This window comes from Etheostoma cragini, chromosome 15 (assembly GCF_013103735.1).
Source record: "Etheostoma cragini isolate CJK2018 chromosome 15, CSU_Ecrag_1.0, whole genome shotgun sequence".
Classification (NCBI taxonomy): domain Eukaryota; kingdom Metazoa; phylum Chordata; class Actinopteri; order Perciformes; family Percidae; genus Etheostoma; species Etheostoma cragini.
In genome coordinates, this window is record NC_048421.1 from 4,071,417 (window position 1) to 4,089,911 (window position 18,495).

Here is an 18,495-nt window from a genome sequence, read left to right on the forward strand (position 1 = left end):
TTGGAAAAAGGCTGCAATGAAACAAAGAGTGAAAAATTTAAAGGGGTCTGAATACTTTCCGTACCCACTGTATGTAGCTCCTATCTCACCAAATTAGGCGATGTGCTACCAATGTGTTTGGAGTCTTCAGTGTCGGCCAAAAAAGTAAATAACGTAAAACCTCCTGTTACTTTGGCATACTTCATAATACATTTTCTGTGTTGGAATTATATCACATTTTGTGTATGTTTTTTCACATTATTTACTCCAGATAAAACTAAAATTCTCAAAACACAAATAGATATGTATGTGACATCCTCATAGTCAAAAAACATAGGATTCAAAGGTAAAAACACTGAAATGTATTCCATGAGTAAAAATTTGTTGCAAGATATGGGTTTTCCAATGATGGAAATGGCAGCCATCTTGGAAAATCAAGTGGCTAATGTTATTATTCAAATTATTGACCCCAGAGGGATAACCACACCAAATTTGGTGCTTGTATCCACTTGTGAACGATATCCCTCCGTTTCTGCCCCACTAGAGGTGGATTTTGCCAGTAAAAGGATTGGACTGTAACTTCAGTGTCGCACAAAACATAAACGTATGTTACTTCTCAGGGAAAGTCATATGAATATGTGACACATGTCATTGTATTTTAAGGGCACTCCTCTACTTTACATTTATGTTGCTTCTTTTCATATGATTCAGCCATACACTCTTGTGAATGCCTTAGTTAATCATACAGTAATGCTACAGTAAAAAAACAGAATATTCCAGGCAGCGCAGCAGTGCCATTTCAACCTCAATCATGCCACCTGCTGATCGCAAACCACAACTGCTGTTTAGCAGGACGTCTCTTCTGTGGATGGACGGATGGCTTGACGATAATTGATTGTAGAAAATATAAATGATTGTAGAGGGTATATTTCAGTCTTTGTGCAAAAGATTTTGTTCTCATTTTGAGTGAACAAATTCTTACATTCCAAAAAAATTGACTGAATTGGACAGATTCACAGGACACAGCAAAAATAATTACATCCAGCAAAGCTGAGTGCCAGAGGTTTGGGTTATCGAATTAAGCAACTACCTCTGGGGGTTCAAATCGCTTTCTGTTTGAATGAATTCATCTGTTAGTAAATAACATCAGTCCAAGAGACCATCATCACCAAATGGACTGTCAACAGACACAGTGTGTTTACACACGCACGCATGCACACACACACACACACACACTCCATTCGATGGAGAGTGGAGTTATGTGAGGAATAATGTACGGTAATTGTAGTGTATGGTAAAAGTCAACCTGTACGCTGACTAAGCATGAACCAACAGGAGACTTATATACGTATATCCTCTTCACCACTAACAGCGCCACCACTAAACATCCAGTTTACAGCCTTGTTGGCAAATGTACAGAAAACAAAATAAACAATAATAAAGTAATATTGTTTATTTTTGTATTTCCCCTCTCTCTCCCCTTTCACATCTTCAGCTGTCCTGCAAAGAAAGGCCCAAAAATAATCAATTTTTTTATTTTTTATTGTTTGTTTAGATTACTTTTTTCGTTGGTGAGGGTTTTTCTTTTTACGTCACAGCTTTTTGCTTAAGGCTATACCGGCGTGCTCTGCTGTGTTCGTACACTGTTTGTGGATGTGGTGCTCCTCTACTGCTGTCCCACTTGGTGTGCCTATGTGTAGCTCTTACATAGCTGAACATGAGTTTGTGATCTTAATTACAGATCTTTTATTTTATGAAGACATTTTCACACTTTTGGCATTTTTGCACAAAAGTTAAGAAAACGTCATTCTCATGCTAAAGATTTTTGATGGATTGACACTGTCAGGGGTCACGGCTTCGTCTGCAAAATGCTGCTTTAGAGTGACTCCGAGAGAGGAATCTCATTTACGACTCTTGCATAAACAAGCATTGCATGTATTGTATTCTACATCTGGAATCATTGTTTTGGCGGATTTTGTTTTACATTTTAAACAACAAAATAAATTGCTCAGTAACAACAATATTATTTTAATTCATCAAATTAAGTCCTTATGGTATTTATACACCGCATGATCCAACTGATTGGACCCATCTGTTGGCGTTAACAAAGAGCGCTGCTTTTGCCATTGCACTGCCATCCTCCTGCTGGTGTAAAACTAAATAGTCTTTGAGGCTAATGAGAATGTAATGTAAATTAATGAGATCAATAGTGAGTGTTTCAGAGGGAGAGGGGGGGCTAGAGCGAAAGAGGGAAGGGAGAAAGTCAATTATTTGACTCCTTTTAAGAAAAAAAGGTTAAAAACTTTACTTGTCGAGTAAGAATGCATTATAGTAATTATAAAGTAGTTGTAGTTTAATCTGAGCAGAGTGCTCTAGGCTGATAAACAGCTGGAAGAGACACGTCTTGCTCTCTTCCTCTTGTCTCATTAATTATGAGCCATCTCTTTTTAACTCAGAACACACACACACACGCGTACGCACACAGTCACAGCAGCCTTCTAGAGCGAGACTAGAAGTCACATTGAAATGTATGCACGTGTCAGCGCTGGTGCGTGCAGCCATTGAAATGACATGAGCACTCAAAAGCATACACTCAACATTGCATGTAATAGCCTGGGAGCAATGATAGTACAACCACTTCTCTTACCTTTTTCAGTTTCTGCTCCAGATACCATTGAGAAAAGTCCGTAATCCAACAATGATTTTTTTATCCGGATAAATAATTTGTGTTTTACTTTGGAGATTGTGCACTCACTTGTTCTTGTATTGCCAGTGGGGTTTGAGCAGGACGGACAGCCGGTGTCTGATCTGCAGCTCTGGAGTCAACTAAACCGTAGGAAGGGCGCAGTTCTTTAAATGGAACTGCGCCCATACAGTGTGTTTATCTATTTTACAAACGTAAAATATGCAAGTGGGCTATTACTCGCAGTAAAAACCTATGTACACACATTCTGGAGGATGTTTCACCTGAGCATACCATGGTGCAGCAGTGCGTGGAAAACAACACCTTACAGGGAAGCCTTTGGCCATTTTAGTTTTTTTTTTTGAAAGCTTGATTTTAGCAGGCTTTTGTGGAAATGGACTGCCACTGAACAGCTGACTAAAGCTATTTTTGAAAGAGAAACAGAAGTCCCAAGATTAAGCTCGGTGTAGGCCATCAAGTGTCCTTGAGCAAATTAGTCCTCACCTTGAGAAAATGAATCCTCGTCTCATCAGCTCCAGAGTACTGGAGCTGACCCGGACCTCTGACACTCAATGCAAAAAGAGATTTTCAAATGCATCACATCTCTATTATCACAGGTCCTTTTTAGCCCCTGAGGTCCAACTAAGATGAATAAGACTCAACGCATAAATCACTACCTTTTTACAAAACCATGTCCAGAAGGTCTTTTATCATGCCACTTTTTCTGTGAATTGAGCGAGCAATTCACTCGGCTTAAACGACCACAAAGAAATGCAAAATGACTACAAAAACAAAACAAGTACAAAGAGAGAGAAAACAACCATAAAGAGACACAAATCATCCCCAAGGAGACACAAACCACTACTGAGACACAACCAGTCCAGAGACATGTAAAACAACTTCAAAAACAAAACAAAAAAGACTTTAAAGAAACACAAAACACCACAGAGATGCAAAACGACTATAAAGAGATGTATAACAGGTACAAAAAGGTGCAAAGTGACTACAAATGATGCAACCAGGGCTTTAAGTCAACCTTTTTACTTGCCACGTTTTTTTTTCCATTACTAACTTTATTATTTAATTTTAGATCTTCCGGTCTTGTCAGTTCCAGCGGAGCTCTTAATCGATACCATGCACGCTAGGCACATAGCCAGCAATTGTCTTACGTGTCAAGACTTAGTGTTCATGGGAAATGTAGGATTAGTAGTACATGCAGTGTTGTCAGATAACAATTACATTTCCAAGCCAAAGACACAAAACCACCCAAGTAGAAAACCGACCACTCTGGAAACACTGACCATTTTGCATAATTTCTGCAGCCGGTCAAGTCAAAATGACGCTTCGCTACATTCATCACTGGCCAAATTAACTAGTAACTTTAAAATGTTACATGCCAAAGTTAATTTTACCCGCATTCTGTTGGTTGGCAAGTGTCATTTTAAAGCCCCGAATGGAGCCATTATCTTGAATGTCTTTCAGTCAGTGTGTCTTGCTTGTCTATACGGTGGGGGCCTTTTACATGTCTGTGCCCAGTGGCTTGTTGTTTCATAATGGTTGCATGCAGTCAGTGACATTACGGTACAATTTACATCATCCTCCCTTAGCTTTCTGAAAGGAACCTGACAGATCAGTGGGTTTTCACAATATCATCATCCTCTATTCAGACGTTTTTTCTTTCCTACCTTTCTCTCTTCTTCGCCATCCTTTCATCCAAGTACATTTACCCAGAGGCCAATTCCCCCCCCCATCCCTTTGTCCACATGCCCTGTAAGACCCTCAGGTCTTACCACTCTATCCTTTTCTTAGCATAGCATGTTCCCCAATTCCATTTTTCTGATACCAGCTCTTACAAAACTATGTCAGCTCTTCTTACTTCACCTTCTCTTGCTACTCTTTCTCTGTTTTTTCTCTCCTGGCCCTTCTTCCACCGGCTCCGGCGAGTCCGGAACATGAGAAACACAGACTTTGGGTTACAATTTGATTTATTGGACGGAAGGACACTTTCCTTACTCTGAAGTTGATTGTCTCCAGGGAGGGCGGCATGTAACGTCTTGGCATGGGTTGTTCTTGTATTTCTTGGTGGCTGTGAAAGGTTACAGTTATAACGGAGTAGAGAGAGAGTTGTGTGAAGTCTGATGGTTTCACGTATTTCCAACAAATCAAAGCCCCTCTGTTCATAACGTGAATGTACACATTTTCTAAGCTCTCTACTTCGTTGCCTTTTTTTACTATTCCTTCTGCTCCTTCCTGCTCTCTCCCCTCTAACCATCTTTTCTTCTCTTTCTTCTGTCCATGCATCCTTAGTCTTCCTTCCTCCCTCCTCTCTCCAACTTTCCTCTCCCTCTATTCTCTGCAATCCCTCCTCCTCCTCTCAAACATCACCCAATCCCCTCCTATCCCAATCCAGTGCACCCTCGCCTTTTCCCTCCCTCTTCCTTTATCTCTCCCTCCCTCTCTCTTTCTCCCCTTCATCTCACCTCCAGCCAGCCGGAGCAGCCTCCTCTTCTCGGATCGCATAGCCCGCCTGCTCTTGTCCACTTTCTCTTTCTCTTCTTACCTCCCATTCTCTGCTGTCTCCAGTCTTTAATCTCTTTTCTGTCTCTTTTTCTCTTTCTGTCCTTCATTCCCTCCAGCCGGCAGAAGCTTGCACGCTCGCCGCTCTTCCTTCAACTACTGAGGATTCAGAAGCACTTTGGACGAAGACCCTGTCACCGGAGGTAAGTGTCTGCAGTATGTCTATCTGTGTGTGTTGCGGTCGTTACCTTACATGCATCTTTTGGTGGATGACTGGTGAAAAGAAGAGAATAAGGGTAGTGGAGAAAGTCCTCTGTTCTGCAGCATATGGCAGAGTGACATGAGAAGAGATTGAAAAAGATGTAGAAAAAGGCTACTGGTACTAGATGATGGTAAAGATAATTGTGTGTCATGGAAAAAGTGAATAAAAAGCATGAAAAAAGGCTATTTTGATGCAGCAGTCACAATTGACTGCTGCATGGAAAAAGACCAAAAAGAGTCAAGAAAAGCACAAATGTAAATGAAAGAAAAACATAAAATATTAATTAGAGAGCAGCCAACAGAGTGATTGAAATAATTAAAAAATATGAATGGGATGCCGATGTTTCCCCGGCGTAGCAGCTGCATGCCTCCTCCTCTCCCGTAAGAAATCCCATTCACAAACAGGACCTGGAAACAGGCGATGGTGATTGGTTCCCCGCTCTCTGTGTGCGTGCGTGCTTCATTGTGTGCGTATGTGTGAGAAAGACAAAGGGGGGGGACCCATTGCATTCCTGTGCGGGTGATGCCGAGGCTTTGGAGCAGATGCTTGAATGAAACTGCAGTGTATGTGCTTATACATTAAAATTACCTATAGTCCATACTATACAGGAATGTAGAGAAGGTTGTGATGTATAGTGACACTGCATTTTAATTTGCTGATCCATTTTTTTATTTTTATTGGCACAACATAACGTCACAATAACAGATGTGTGGACAGACTGAGGTGCGAGTGGTGATTTTGCACCAGACTCAAACTTCTTTTTCCTCCTAAGTCTTTCTTCCTCATTGCGTCATTCTTAGTGCTGTTCCAGATTGTCATCCCTCTCCTCGCCACCACCATTGCCACAATCTCTCTGCCACCGCCAACCCTCTTAGATCAACAGCTGTGAAACAGCGCTGCTCTCCTGCCTTGCCAATGTAGGCCAATTAGATAGTGACAATTGTATAGGTGGGGGGTGGGCTGTGGGGGGCGGTGCGTAATACTAGAAAAGCAGGGAGAAGATGAAGAAGGGATAAAATGGAGGTGAGGAGGAGAGATGGTTAAGATACCTCCTTAGGTCACCATAAGGAGAAATGAGAAACATGGCAGCAATTAGACAAGAATTTTGGGAGGCAGAGCTTGAGATCTTTCACAGAGTAGGGGAAGACTTTGATCTGTTGTTGACACTAGAGGAAAAGTCAGTAGAATAAATCCTCTAGGTACCTTGAATATCTGTAGCAAAGTTCATGGCAAGCAGAGCTTTACGAATGGGCATATATCAGAGATATAGCTTGGAGCCAATCCGTGTAATGCCTTATGAAGTGAATAATATCATGTTTAATTTTGTGCCAGTTCCAATGAGATAAATAACTTGGAATAAAATATTGGTAAATTGATCTCAAGTGCTCATTAATGGAGAAAGTTACACATTATCCATCACTCCTTTAGGGCAGCCAAACTTCAAAAATCAGCAGGGTTGAGAGGAAGTAACAGTTTTGTATCATCTGGATATACACAAAACTATATATTGAACACTGGGAAGCATTTGATTAGAAAAATTAATATGGCCCAGAATCAATCCTTGAGGTACACCACAAGTATGTTTTGCAGAATTGATATTGAGAAATAGTCAGATATATAGGATTTGAACCACTCAATAGATAATTTGATAAAGAGAGACTGATACATGAGAGTAAAGAACTATGTAGTCATTATTGTTATAATTTCCCCCACAACAACATACTATAGATTACATATAGTCTACACCCTTTTGGACCTTTCTCCACTCTCAAGTCGCCATAAACTTTATCACCAGTTCTCCATTAGATATAAAAGTCAGGCGGGATGCATGGTAGCATATCCTTTCCTGATTTCATTTGAAATCAGGGATTTAACGAGCGTGGCGTTCTCTGGAGTGTGAAATACCCAGGTGTGTTATAATGCTTCTGGGGGATGAGACCTAACTGTGGGTATGGGATGTTTTTGCGTGTGTGTGTGTGTGGGAGAGGGAGAGAGAGAAGAGGGACAGGCAGGTGGAAAGTAGGTTTAAATGAGTGTGTGGGAAGGAAAATGAAGAAAAAGAATGTGGATGTGTAAATGTGTGTAGACCTGTGAAGTACTGATGCTGGGGTGTTTAGGGACGCATGGAGAACCAGTGAAGGAGAAATTTCAGACTGTGTCAGTGGGATTGGGACAGGTGGACAGGGAAATAAATTTAAGCACCATAACTGGGGTTCGTTCACCTGAGTATTTGTGTTTTTATATGTGTGTGTATTGACAATATGTGGTCTAGTTGGTCCTATTAAGCGCTCTGATTAACTGCTAAATGCTGGTTTGAGGTGGTTCTTGTGGCGTGGCAGTGGGAAGGAAAAATAGCATGTGTGTGTCTGTGCCTGTGTGTGTGTGTGTGTGTGTGTGTGTGTGTGTGTGTGTGTGTTTGCACTTCCCCTATTCGGTCACAGTACAAGGATCCAGACACAGTCCTTCAAACTGACACAGTATCCATTCTTGTATGTCTATGTTGTGATTGGTTCAAGGGCAGACCACCAGCAACGGGCGTCTTCACGTGTACAGTCATGCCTACAAAAGGAGTTGCAAAAACAATTTAAATAAATTCATTTTTCTATTGCGGTAGGTAGGTAGGTAGATAGATAGATAGATAGATAGATAGATAGATAGATAGATAGATAGATAGATAGATATTGATCCCATTAAAATGGGAAATTAAGCCACTCCTGGAAGGTTCCCTCCGTAGGGGGTTCTCTTGTCTATACCACTGCTCATTAATTAGTATATTATGAGGTGAAGTATCCACAGAGCGCTAGCTGCAATGGTTTCTTTTGAAAGATAGAGCTAAAAGGTGTGACTTATACTTAATGATTATCATTAATGGGGCATGCAGATATCTGCCTTGGTGTTCCTAATAATTATACATCAATCTAAAAGTGTGAAATCATTTAAAAAATAATTAGGTTTAATGACGGGTCATTTTAAATATAAAAATCCCAACTGGTTTAATTACCGACTCATTCAAATAGCACTAATGTAAAACAAGCCTAAGAATCAGCCCTGTCAGGCTGTAACAGTGCTTTGAGCCAAATGCTAACCTCAGCACACTAACATGCTCACAGTTACAAGGCTAGCATGTTGATTTTAGCAGGGAGAAGGTTCACCATCTTACTTTAGCATGTTAACTCACATTTGCGAGTAAGCACTTAACACAAATTCCAGTTTAGGCGGATGGGAATGACATTGGTACAATAGAGCCAGAGTTCTAGCTTCACTAGAAATGGACAAAGGAACAGAAGCCCACACAAACAGCTAAATGTATTTTGAAACTGCCAATTGAAATGGATTCATTATCTCTTACTACCTTGGCTTCATTGTGCAGACCTGCATTCAGACTTGATGTGAAACCACAAATATTGCGAGCAGTTGGGGGATGATTGCGTGCATGCATGTGTGCGTGTATACCTTATGCTTGTGTGTATTTATGTGTACTGTCGGGGATCCTATCTTTTGTTCTACACTGCCAATTGTCATCTGATTGTCTATTTTCTTTCTTCTGCTGTCTCTGTTGTGCGGACACATACAGTAACAGTGAATGTGATTTGTGGAAGCCTGCCAGTGGGCGGACTGGATAGGGAAATGTAATTTTACCGGGTTGTTTTCGTGGAATTATCAACATTGGTGAGAGACTGAACAGGTCAGTTAATTGTGAGTAGTCAGAAGAGAGCACTGCGTATGAGGGCAAACATCCATGAAAAAATGGAAAATGCTTTCTCCGGTGCATTTCTTTTGATCTTGTTTTTTTTATCCTACTTTTTTGTTTTTTTGTTTTTCTTTCCTCCCTACTTTCCATTCCCTATTTTTCCTCATTTCAGTGTTGTTTAAATTGGTTGTGATCTTTTTCTACACAGCCTACACACTGTCCACAGCCATGGCACAGAAATCGCTCAGAGACAATTTGCATTTGGGCTGATTTTATCATGAAAAGCACAGTTAACCCGCTGTTCTGGGCCCTTGTTAAAGGCATTAATTAAAACCGATTTTAATAAAAGAATATGAAGAAGAGGATAATCTTTTGCTGAGGTGACAAGTTTCTGAAAAGAAGAGAAACTGGGACGGTTAGCAATCGGAAGCACTCAGTGTCATCTTAATGCTGCATTTGCTTATCAGTCTGCCTGCAAAGTCATCTAGGTTGAAATACTGTTGCAGCAGAGATCCCTGAACCTTTTTCCCGCAAAGGCAAACTAATAAAATATATAGGTGCACACATAGACACATGGCAGATTAGGTCAGAGATAACATTCATTTCTCTCACCAACAGACCAATCACATCTACATAATACACACCCATCAAAAAAGATGACATCATAATAGGCCAAGGCAGACAGGCAGACAGGTTTGTCGCCGGTGAGTCTTAATTGCCAAGGACAAGGGCAGATGTTGTGCGAGGTGGCCGGCATCTGGAGAGCGCTTCATAGTCCCTTCTAATATGCAAGATGATCAGTGAAAAGTGTGCCTGACACAGCCGGTTTTGTGTGTGTGTGTGTGTGTGTGTGTGTGTGTGTGTGTGTGTGTGTGTGTGTGTGTGTGTGTGTGTGTGTGTGTGTGTGTGTGTGTGTGTGTGTGTGTGTGTGTGTGTGTGTGTGTGTGTGTGTGTGTGGGTCGCACTGCCGTTGGAACCTGCTAATAAGGAATTGAGCGAGAAGTGAACGGCATCTTATGAAACATCCAGTGGTGTAATGTAACTAAGTACAGTTACTCAAGTACTGTACTTAAGTATACATTTGAAGTACTTTTACCTTACTTGAGTCTTTTATTTTCATGCTACTTTCAATTTTTAATTATTTAAATTGTAATTAATAAATTAAACAACATACTACAATACTAGCCGATTAAACACTTAGTTTATTGACGGAACAATTGGATTGTTTCAAGTTTCGTAAATGTGAAGGGTACTTTTATTTTTGAATACTTACATAGTTTTACATAAGTAACATATCCAATGCAGGACTTGTCCCTGTAACAGAGTATTTTTCACAGTGTGGTATTTAGTACTTTTTTCTGAATACTTCCTCTACCGTTGAAAACGTCAGATGTCATGGTTTTGCTAATATTTAAAGAAGTGATGGTATTGAAGCGGTGCTCAGTGCGCAACTGGATAGCTGGGGAAGGTGTTGTACACAATCCCAACAAATGGCTTAATTGCAGTGTGGTTTAAGGGTATTCTGTGCTGCTGCTCATTTGTGAGCAAGTGTCAAGTGTTCTTCAAGCAAAGCCCTTCTGTTTCTTAAGGGAAAACTCAGGTCCAAAAGGTTGTTGAGTTATTTGAAGGGTTGGGTGTGTTTCTATGTGCTGCGGTGACAGAAGCAAGATTATTTTTAGTGAGGTCAAAAAGTCGATACTAACTTTAAACTGTCACAGAAGTCATCCCGGTGCAACAGGAGTCAGCCCACTTCCAATTAGAAAACCCGTGGCCTCTTAAATGAGATCATTAATGAACCCATGGTCAGATGGGAGCGAGAGCAAGCAAAAATGGATTGAGACTTTTCTTATTATAGAGCTTGAACTTTTTTCTTTTCTGTTTTTTTAGGAAAGAAAAATTAAACAGGATGATGATGTGACCTATTTCATCAAAGCCACTTAAAGCCTCCATCTTTGGGGAACAAAGCCATGGTATATATAGAGTGTTACACCGTTTCTTTACGGACTGAACAGCATCCAAGAATACATTTTTCCTTGGTCAACAAATTTGTTCTGTAATAGGTTTTTATGAATTATACAAATGCAGTTATTTCATTGGTTCTTATTTAAGGCCACTTTGAACTGGTTTTATAATTTTAAGGGTGAATTCTCATACTCCTGTGGATCTAATATGGGACATACTTCGTAGACTTCAATCTTCATTGAAAACAAAACCGTTGGTTTATAGTTCATAGAAACATTACTGTATATTAACGAACACATTTGTACCTTGTTATTAGATATACTGCTAAGTTTACCATGATTACACTTCGATTCTAAAAGGAAAAAGAGGGGTTTAATATTCTTGATGAAATTGTTAAATATTTTTGGAAATATGCTTTTTCACTTTCTTGCCGAGAGTTAGATGAGAATATGGAAACCACTCTCGTGTCAGAGTACTGTCATTCTTCTCATTTACTCTTGGAAAATCAATGAGCTTATTTCACAAAATGTACAAAACTATTCCGTTAAAGGTCAATGATCCTTAAACACATTTCACAATACATAGACCTAGTGTATGTTACTATTTTACTTCACATTTTAGAAAAATGTCCCTATAAAAACGAAAATGCATCCCTTTGTGTATTATAAAACTTAAATCCAAAACAGAACTTTCCAAAAAGGAGCACCACTTCAAATTCTTTACCTTCTTTATGCATCTAATGTTTTCAAAGTCGGATTATTCAAAGTGAGTGAAAAGTTCTTACTGTAGCTCCCAGCAGCGACACAAGAGAACAAGTGGGAAAAGGAAGAAGTGCCATTCAGGCCCAGTGCCCTATATGCAAAGCAGAGTTATCTTTAACAGCTCGAGCTAATGTGGAGCTCAATGGTCAGATGGAATTGGATGGAATTGCATTATCTACCCATGAACTGAATGACAGCTCATCTCAATAGCAGAGATTAGGCGAGATAAGCCGTAGCTGTAGCCTTCCAAAGCAGCATTCGTTGTGAACAATAACCATCAACTCCCCTTTAGTGTCATATCCAAGACCGCATCCCGCCCCTCAGGACCAAAGGCCAGGGGAGGTTTTCCTTCCATTTATCGCTTCCTCCTCTCCCTGTACTCTCCTTTCGCCTGACCTTTATTTCCAATTCCCTGACTCTACATTTAATTTAATCTGCAATCCTTATCCCATCACCCATACACTCTCCTCCCTGGTGCAATCTCTGCATTATCGCTTACATTGCTGCTCAGCTCTATCCTGAAACATTCCCAACAGAACGTGGGCCTAAAAAGTTTTGACGCTAGCTCGATATGTTCAGGTCAATGCCAGGACTGAGCTTTAACCCCACATCTGACCTGATGCTCCTATGAAAATGTTTTTACATCATAACTACCCGCTTCTTTCTATATCTCGCTCATTCTCTTTTTTTGTACACACATTTACTGAAGGGTGGAAAGGTTTAAAGGTGCGACCAGGCAAAGGGTGCAAGGAACATGTTATGATTTGAGTAAAATATGTGTGTATGTGTGCTGTATGACTATACTTCAGCCGAGAAGGACCAGAAGAGATTTAGAGAAAAATTAACAGAATCAACTAATACTTTACAGATTAGGCGTCATCTTTTTACAATATTGTCAGAACTCCGGATAGACATTCATTTAAGGAGAATTCAGCTAAATTGATGCAGCAGAACCAGACACATCATCATTTTTTTTGCCAACAGTTCAGTCAGAAATCTGGATGTGTTGTTAGTAGCGGCGAATGTAGCTTCGAGGCCCTACCCTGAACAGGGATGTGTGTCAAGGTCACATTTTCTTACTCCACACCCCCCCATTTTGAAATTTTGAGGCTGAAAGTCTTCTGCCTCAACCGACAATTACTCAGGTGACATCACATGAGGCAAATGATCAGAAATGTTTTCCCACATATGGCGTCGTACCGTACATGTACAAAGGGTTTCCCTTTAAGTCTGACTCCAACTTGTCACACAAACACATTGTGTATTTGACATTATTTTTAAAGCTGCAATTCTAAAGTTATACATTTTGAATAGAAGATTTTTAAGATTTTTGACTATCATACTATTATGAACTATTTGTAATCAACATTTTTCCATTAATAGCCATATACTGTATTTACATTTGCATAGTGATGGTCTGCCATTTTGAATTTGATTTGATGTCTTTCGATACCTAACCAAAATTTAAATGATGTTAGTTCAAAGGGGACCTTATTCTGACAGAGTGCTATGGAATACTAAGGCTCCATAGCTCTGTGAAATGCAGCAAAAAAAAAAATTGAACTTGTAAGCACTAAAATCAATCTCAAGGGTTTAAATACTGTGACGTTTCCTTTCAAAATTCATATCAGTGATCTGATCCAGCAGGATAAACAAAAGCCTGCAACAGAAGCAACACTCAATAACAATGTTTATCCCATATTGCACTCCTTCATGACGCGTTTACTTGTGTCATATTCAATCGGGTGACTCCCAACTGAGGCCTGCGTTATCATTGGTGTGAGGTGTTAGGTTGGAGACGGGCAATGCTTTCATGAGGCTTTCCTGTTTCTATGGAGCAAAGACTTTTGACCCTGACTTTTGTCACATGGGTTGAGGGGTGTGTCTGCTTTTCTGTGAAAGTGAGAACCAACATGTGAAAATGTATTTCACATTACCTAACTTATTTTATTATATACAGAAGCCGTATGCTCATGGAGATGGGGCATTTTTACTGAGTTGTATACCGTCATAGCAGGCTGTGTCTGTATTCAGATCCTCCCCTGGAAATTTAACTCAATTACACTGTGTCTGTCTTTTGTGGCTTTATAAATAACTGCACATTTCTTTCCTTTATGTGAATTTGCATATTCCATCCTCACCCACTTGCCTCTTCACCCATTTTCCATCCTGCTCTCTTTCTCTTGTTTTGTGGCCTCGGCGAACAGGCCTGAGGCAAGTCTGTGTGTGGAACGAGTGTCAGAATGAACATGAGACACTAAGACGGATTTTGTGTGTGTGTGTGTGTGTGTATGTGTTTATGTGGAAGCCCCTTTTGGAGCTAGTGTCTTTTATATATGAGCAGTCAGGAGTGTGCTACTACTGCTTTAACTGTCGGGGTTTTCTGCTGCAAGGTCAATGGAGCCCCCACCCCCCTCCATTGCTCTGTTACTGCAGGAGTTGCCGTAAGTGACAATAGGCTGTCAGCTGCTGCTGCTGCTGCTGCTGCTGACCAGGCATGACTGCCGGGGTTAGGAATGCAGGGCAACACACATACTGGCACAAATTGGCCTTCATGTGCACACTCATGCGTGCAGGCCAGGGTTGCTCACTCGTTCGGATGACAATTCAAATGCATGTACACACACACCATGTAACCATGCCACCAGCGTTGAAAAAAGTCTATTGATGAGCGCTCGAGTTGACGTGTGGATTACTATCCTACTTACTCTCGTACTCCACCAAACGCATCATTATCCAGATGTGAGGATACACAGTCTATTTTTCAACGTGCCAAAATAACCACCAAGCGCACTCCAGTCACGTCATGTATCAATACACAAACCACTTGTCTAATGATGCATAAAATTAGTTGGATGAATACTAGTTGACATGATAAATGCTAATTGCAAGTAGCAGCAGAAGTGAAAATCCTATTTATGATATAAAGTGGATGACCGTGTAGTCTTTCACAAGGGCAAACTTCTCTCCTTAAGAAGAAACAAATCTGCTAACAACCATGTAGGCGAACGCCCCCAAACATCCCAACCTCATGTACGGTGAATTAAACCAACTTCAAACTGTGGCTTTTACAATCCCTCCTCTCCTTGCTGCCCCCCACCCCCACCCCACACACACACTCTCTCTGCTCTCTTCTCACATCACAGACATGGTCCAGAATACAAATTGTGTTTTCCTTTCTTTTTTGGGGTAGCCTGTAATGCTCTATGCCAGATGAGAATGGGAGACGGGAGTGAATGCGTCCCACCAAAAGAAAAGGGGGCGACAATGAGGTGGCAAAGCTGCTCGACAGACAAAAAGCCAAGATGACAAAGAGAGGTAGAAATAAAGAGACGCCAAGAGGGAGACACTATTGTAGAGATGAATGCAAGATACAGGAACAGGGAGACAAGATACAAAGACAAAAGGTAAAAAGATGACAAAGGAGGATGTACTTAAGATGTGTTCTATAAAGGACAGGCTGTTGAATAGTCTTTAAAGATGTGGTTCATTTTTGGTTCCAAGCAACAAAGATACAAAAAAAAACAAATCTCTTCAATAGTGGCCGAAACTTACATGATGCTGAATGGGAAGGGGGGGACTTGTCATTGATTCTCAATGGGATTGACCGGGTAAATGACCGTTTCACATTACAGCGACTCCTTTGATTCCATGTTTGGATCAAAAATATTGATCAATGAAGCCTTGACCTTTCCCTGTAAAACAACTCAATAGCAACTCTCTCATTAGACCCTCTCTAGTCTCGCATTAGCAGACCTTCCTCCACAGCGCTGTGGAGGAAGGACTGAGTACTGAGTATATGAGTACGTTCAAAAGTTGTTTTAGTCATGCAAGAGAAAAGTCAGATTATTATAGTAATATAGTTATTCTAGCTAGCTGTCTGGATTCACCCAGTACTCATAAATCCACCAGGGTTTAAAGAAAACACAAGGTGACCAACATCCATTTGAAAAAGACCTATAGCGGAATGGCAAGTTTGGTATGGCTGCAGCCTGGAGACCTTCTGCTAGCTGCCTTGGAGACCTTCTGTCTCATGTCCTCCCAACAGGTGCTGTCCCCAAGCTTCGACTTTTCAAAATAAAAGCTTGCGTCTTGTCCGCTATGTTTTCGTACTTTGGTGTTTTGGATGTTTTTGAACTAAATAGTAGGTTGCGGAATCATGCTAATGAATACAATTATTTTTTCAGCAGATGTTTAAGTTACAACACGATGGCGCTAGCAAAGCAGCTTTGTGTTGTGCGGGCGAACTTATTCAGTTAGGGAAGTCACACGGTCTCTAAAAAGCTATAAGTGTTTTCTGTTTTGCTCCCCAATATGAATACAGATTGATAATCACTTTGTTTGTTGGTAATCGTTGTAAAATCACATAAAATATTGGTTAATCTCTTCTTATCTATATTTTGGATATCAGATTCAATGGGAGGCATGCAGACCTTATTATTGTAACCTACTCTTCTGTGGTTTCATATGTTATAATTGTAAAAGAGTATTAATTTTAGAATTATGTGGTTGGCTTCATTGAGCTGTTTTTTTGCATTTGATATACGTTTTTATGTTCTGCTTGTCCTTTTTTCATTTTTACTTTTATGAATTTTCAAATAAAGCAGTAATAAAAAAATGTAACTTCATCGCTGGTTTCATCAAATAAACAATAAACGTTAACATCAGGGAGACTACATTAAAATCCACAAATCTGCCACCCGTAGGCTTTGTATCGCTATCGTTAATTTAAGAGTTTAAACGGCATTGAATTAATTGCATCGTGCTCACTAACTTAACAGTAACTTAATTTAGAAAATAATTCACAATTACGTATTCTGAACATCTGAATTTACCGTTGGACACGCCCAGGCATGAGACGGGAGGTCTCCAATCCCGGAAGTGGAAGGTTGTGAATTTTGACTAGACCTTCCTGCCTTGTTATAGACTACTTCTTTAAAACCCCGCACAGCAGTACTCCTGGTGATTAGTAAACTGAACTTGTGTATAATGAGTGCCCTATTAACAATTTTTGAATGGAAGGTTACTGATCTCCAGAAAATCTAGAGCATGAAATTAAGAGGAGAAGTCAACCTTTCGTTAGCAAATGAGTCTTTCAGTCACTAGAGCAAAGACAAAACTTGACCTAAATGGAAAGGGAAAGTGGGAGTACGTACATTGTGTAAACTACAGTTCAACGGGCCGTGCAGGCATTAGTATGTCATAGTGAGTGGAAAGTGTCTTTGAGCAAGACACCAAAAGCGGGTGTTGGGTCCTGACAAGGACAAGACCTGTGATACACCCATCGTAAGTCACTACTCTTAACCAGGCAAGGTTTGTCCATTGCCCCTCACAGACGCACACAGTGAGTAAGAGAGTCCATCAGCTCTTATTAAAATCAACAGAAAACGGGCCTGTCTGCCACTCACCTCATACGATCCCTCGCTTTTTCGCTTGATGGAAGGGTAAACGCTGTCTATGCTTCACTCAAGCTGGCCCGCTGTTTGTAGCGGCTAGCAGAGAGCAAGACAGAGTGACAACATTAGAGGAAGCAAAGCAGGAGCAGGGAGAGAGGAAGAGGAGGGAAGGCCAGGGGTGATTTGTTTGTGTGATTGTGTGTCTGTGCTTCATATTTTGTGTATGTGTGTGTTTCTCTCTGACCTAATTTACTCCGGGCTCACACTGTTTTTGTGTTGCATTGCATTAAGTGCCGCACCAGCAACCATACACACACACCAACACAGACAATCAATGCGTTCTCGTTGGATTTAGGCTTTTTCCTAAACAAAGCTCAGTCAAACTGGACTCCATCACTTCAAAGCAGCCAAGACAAAAAAAGCCTTTACATCACACTGCTATGAGCCAGCCAGGCTTGACGAAGACTGCAGTATTTTCTGCCGGGGAGACCCAAACTCTCTGCCTCTCTCTCTCTCTCTCTCTCTCTCTCTCTCTCACTCACTCACTCACACACTCACACTCACATATACAAACACACACTCACACACACAATACCTCCTTTATATGCTGCACCTCCAGTCACAAATAACAGTATTTAAAGATTTAAAAGGGTGTAACTCAAAGAGGAAATAGGTTAACGTGTGAGTGCCTCAGTGCTGTGGCAAATTAACTTGAAAGTTACATTTTGATGGTCTTCCACCTGGCTTAACTTCTCAGTTTGGATACAATAAATCCATCAGCGTTAAAGGAAACCATATATACTGTATATTGTATGATGTTACAGCTCCTCCAGTGTGTGTGACATTGGTTTCAAAAGGCCTGCTTCCGGGTTGAAATGTACTTTGTATTGTAGGGCAGTGCTTTGATTCCGGTCAGTAGTTATGTTAGTCACAGGACTGTTTGCATGTGTACAGTATGTGTGTCTAACTGTATTTGTGGGCATGTGTGCACATGTACAGTACCGGTTCTTTAAGGCTTGACAATGAGTGTGTGAATGAATTTTGTGTGTGTGGTCATGCTGAAGAATAAAACAAGAGAAGAAGACGGTAAAAAGGAGGAGGTGGTGCTGTAAAGAGACAGAGGAGGGGTGATCACTCTGACTGACGTGCAGCCTGCAGGACCGTGACTCTGATCACAGAGAACACTTGCAAACAGACATTTCCCAATCTAAGTCAAGGGCGTGTGCATCATTTGAATTCTGTTG

At 40.7% G+C, this 18,495-nt stretch overlaps 1 protein-coding gene across 1 annotated transcript in view; it reads left to right on the forward strand.

The window, feature by feature from the left end:
• Positions 1-5,118: 5,118 nt before the first annotated feature.
• The window catches only part of pvalb6 (parvalbumin 6), a 41,743-nt gene continuing 28,366 nt past the window's right edge, over positions 5,119-18,495 (forward strand). The window contains exon 1 of the mRNA XM_034894923.1: positions 5,119-5,382. The gene's annotated coding sequence lies outside the window, so the exon portion shown is untranslated. The remainder of the gene's footprint in view (positions 5,383-18,495) is intronic.